Source organism: Histoplasma capsulatum, genomic scaffold, assembly GCF_000149585.1.
Source record: "Histoplasma capsulatum NAm1 scaffold_2 genomic scaffold, whole genome shotgun sequence".
In the NCBI taxonomy this organism is placed as follows: Eukaryota; Fungi; Ascomycota; class Eurotiomycetes; order Onygenales; family Ajellomycetaceae; genus Histoplasma; species Histoplasma mississippiense.
This window is the reverse complement of record NW_001813981.1, coordinates 3,325,051-3,329,061: the sequence shown is the minus strand read 5'-3', so window position 1 is coordinate 3,329,061 and position 4,011 is coordinate 3,325,051.

Below are 4,011 nucleotides of genomic sequence, written 5' to 3'. Positions count from 1 at the left end.
AGTCGGTTGTACGACTTCCACTTTTGCCCGTGAAATAATAGAGCTTTTCTCCCTGAAAGGAAAATATATTTCCTTTTAGCCAGGCTGATCAGAGAAATTCGTGGGGTAGAAGCTGTGGCTACCCAACGTTTTCTCCTGGACGGCATCTCGAGGATCCGAGAAGTGGGGCTGGATTTCAAAAGTACTATGTAAAAATATTCAGAAGTCTAAGAAATAGCCATCAAGAACAGCGTGGCCTTGCTGCGCCGAAATCTCGTAATCAAAGAAAATTTAAGAGGATAAAGGAAAAAGAAAAAGTAAAGAAAAGAAAAATGGCACCAAGGCAGAAACAAAATAAGGTTTCCACCAAAAGATCTTGCCCCGAACAGAGCATGATCATGATCTATCAGCCACCATCACCACCATCGAAATGGTCCTCCAAATAATCGTGACACTTAACGAATATTTAGAGTCTGCAGCCGCAAAACTCCCAAAATTCCCGTCCTCGAAGATTCGCTGGTGGTAAGGAGACTCGATCTCATCTCTGCCCATGCAACCAGATATCACATCGGGCTGTGCATAGGGCGAATGGCCCGCACGCTTTTCTCCTCGCAATCAGTATTCTGCTTATCCAGTTCAAGCACATTGCCTCCAAGACTTTAACAGTATCGCGATCTCAGCGGCGCAACTATTAGACAACGATTTGCAGTGCGATCTTCTTCATATTTGGGGAAAACGCCCCTCGCTGTCCCTGGAGCAGCCATCCCTTGATCCTAGCCTTTGATCCCGGCTGTCCGTCCCTCGTAAGCTGTCCCTTGAATCCTCGTTCGCGCGGATGTGTGGGGTTTTGTGTCCCTTCAGAGTGCTTGCATAAGGGTAAGCACCAACGCGTAAAGACACGGCAGAGCCAAACAGGGGTGATTGGGCGAGAGAGATCGTAACCCAATCGAGTCGCTTTTAGTTTGGATCCGGGGATTTTTCTTTTTCATTTTTCCACTCCTCTCGTCCCGTATCATGGCCGAACGGACACGGTGTATGCAAAACGAAAAAGTTGTCGTTTATCATTTTCATTTTTTATTCAAAGACCAAAAAAAAAAAAAAAAAGAAAAAAAAAAAAAAATTAAAAATACAATGAAAGTTGTGTATCATTATTTGTTAACATTCTCAGCCAAAATTGTCTGTCATCCGACGAATAGAAAACAAGCCTCAGTATTGAGCCGATTATTGAAGCATGAGGGCACGGGGATATAACTTCATTCTCCGGAAGAAGAAGGGAAATGAGAGAAGCCACCACCACGGCAACGTGCCATAGGCTCATCACATTCGATCAGCCCAGCCAGCTCAAGCAGATTGAGTCCAACATGTCGATCTTCGTCTCAACGTTGACATTGAGCCGCCAGCCAGCTCGTATCGGCGGATCCAGTTCCTGAAGCCCAGGGCGACAGCGAAAGGAAAAAAGGTAGAAGCTCTTTTTTTTTTTTTTTTTTATTGGGCTAATGGTTCCTTTCACACGCATGAGAGTCACATCACGTTGTTGACTCCCGTGATCGACATCGTGATGATACTTATTGATTCGTTGGTTTGCGGTTACCATATTTTTTTTTTTTTTTTTTTTTTTTGCTCGCTGCTTTCCTTTCGAACTCCCGAAAAGAGAAGGAAAGAGCAAAAAATGCCAGCTTGCGTAAATGGTTCAGTATCTACCGTTTTTCATGGCATCGGGTTGTTTTTTGTTTACCGTATCCTTTCATTTTCATTTTCAGGTTTGCGTGGTTTGAAACATTGAAAAAAAAAAAAAAGAACACGGGGAAAAAAAAAAAAAAAAAAAAAAAAAAAAAAAAAAAAGAAACCCTTAGTCAGCACATGGACAGTGTCTTAAGCAATCCAGATAAAATAGAAATACATTGTTTTTCACTTGTTGCAAAGAATAACCATATACACAAGCACCTCCATTTTTGATCCTGTTTTGGAAGCCCTCACTATTTCCGGACCATGCTATGCGGGGCGGAGGAAGAATGTTCGATGTTCCTTGTGATGTCATGACCTGCTCCCAGAGCAGATAAAACCGTCCTCGGTGGAGCAGTGGATAGGGAAGAAGAGGATAAAGGGTGGAGTCGAGCCAGAGAAAGGTGTCCCGGCCGATTTCTATAGCGAACCCAGGAGAGAAAGAGAATAATAGTATCCATGGAATTAAATCAATTGCTCGCTCTATCTTTCGCCGAGATACACCATATTAGATCTTGCGCGTGAAGTACCGAGATTCAATACCGCGTATCAAGCAACAACAGGCCGAACCGAGTTTCGACCTGTTCTCTTATTCTGTAACCCATGAGTAATACCATCTGATAACCAGCCATTTCATGTCTCCAAAGGGTTTTCCGAGCAACCATAACATCAAGTTGTTCAAACTCTGCCTTGAAGGTTGGAGAGAGGAAAACAGGAATTAGGAAACAAAGGGGGGGAAAGAAGTAGAAATCCAGATCATACACAACTATATACTCAAAAGAAAAATGAGAATAACTGAGCTAGATTTATAACCTGCTGCTTTTACTTCTCTTTTAAGTTCTCTCTCAATCAGCTCCCTCCGTGCGGTATGTTCGGCAGCCCGCAATAATGAATAGCGTTTCGAAGCATTTCCAGAAACCTCACCCAGGACATACCAGGGTTCATACCGTTTCATGTTTATCTTCATTTTTTTTTTTTTTTTCCACATTCTCGCTACTGCACACTTAATCTTAGTCTTCTTTGAACATTATTTAGGTTCAACCCACCTTCATCGTTGCTTCAAAATGTTGTATCTGCAAACTGCCGATCTACGGTACTTACGCAATAGGTAGGAGATGTACTTTGTTAAACATTTGCAGTTCCTAAACTTCGTGTACAACAAGAAAAGCTTACCAATGCCTGCATGTCGACACAATGACGACGACGAAATGCAAGTAAGCATTTTTGAGCCATGTAACCATTCCCCCGCGGGGTTCCTGTTGGAACATGGGATGTTCTCATTAACGAAAAGTCGAGCATGGGGGTTTTCTTTTTGGAGGTGATCAAAAAGGGGCTGGCTATATCAATCTTAAGAAACCATGTTCCCTGTTACGGGATCCAATATTACCTAATACAATACATCCTGGAAGTTAGGGTTAGGGTTGAGCAAGGATAAGCATTGTTACGGAGCATTTGAGAGATGCACGCAGTACGTGTGTCTGAGCTGGGGAATCCACGCCCATCTTTGTGGGAGATCTGCGGTTTTAGCATTATTGCCAGGATTGCGGGGAAAGCGGCGGATGATGGAGTATTTTGTAGTTCAAGAGATCAGACAGAGCGTCTCTTTACAAAAACTCCTTTTCTTTCAATCCCTTCTCTGGCCATCCCATTGCATGGTTGGTTGCTGATCGGTATATACTTCGTTCCCCACTGGCTGCTGAGGTGGGGTTTGAGGAGAACATGAGCCAATGGTAAACTGGGTTTTTGATATTTTCTTCCTTATACTTTTTATTGCTTCAGAGAAGTGCGCAACGTATATGCAGACCTGCAGCTTGTGGGATACGTGCAAGGTAACTGACAATCCAATCCACCCGTTCTTCCAATCATAGAAAAAAAAGAAAAAAAAAAAGTATTCGAGCAAATCCCCACCCGCCGATGAACTTACATACAATTTTTCCTTGGAGAGTTAAACATTGCACTAGGTTCAAGCGGGGAAGTCGTGTGATTGCTGGAAATAATAATTTATCAAGAAATAAATATCGCCCACAAACCTAGAATGACGAATAAAAAAAAAAAAAAAAAATAAAAACACATAACTTTCTTAAAAAAAGGTCCGGACTTGGCAGGGGATTTCTATTTCTTCATGCAACGTTATGCAGCAGGGAACCGGGTACGCGAGGAAAGGGAGGGGTCAGGGTCAGGGACAAGGGTTGACCCTGGAACTAGGGCGAGCAAACCCGGCCAGGGCACAAAACCTCCCTCCCCTTTTCCAATAATTCTCGAAAGCGGGAAGGGTGGCAAGGTATTCCCGTATTCCGAATTAAAAAGTCC